Source organism: Corvus brachyrhynchos, unplaced genomic scaffold, assembly GCF_000691975.1.
Source record: "Corvus brachyrhynchos isolate BGI_N302 unplaced genomic scaffold, ASM69197v1 scaffold158, whole genome shotgun sequence".
Classification (NCBI taxonomy): domain Eukaryota; kingdom Metazoa; phylum Chordata; class Aves; order Passeriformes; family Corvidae; genus Corvus; species Corvus brachyrhynchos.
In genome coordinates this window covers 195,359-195,618 of record NW_008239756.1, presented here as the reverse complement: position 1 = coordinate 195,618, position 260 = coordinate 195,359, and positions in this window count along the sequence as shown.

The window sequence follows — 260 nt, the reverse complement described above, 5'->3', positions numbered from 1 at the left end:
ATGACGTCAGCGCGGGGGAGGGGCGATCACGTGGCCCCGCGGCGCGCGCGCCCCGCCGGGGATGAGGGGCACAAAGGGAGGGGCGGGAACCGGGCACGGGAACGGCACCGGGAACCGGGCACGGGAACTGGCCATTGGGAATCGGGAACTGGGCACAGGAACCAGACACCGGGAATGGGGACCGGGCACGGGAATTGGCTACTGAGAATCGGGACTGGGAACCGGGGTCGGGGAAAGGGGAACGGGGACTGGGCCGCGGT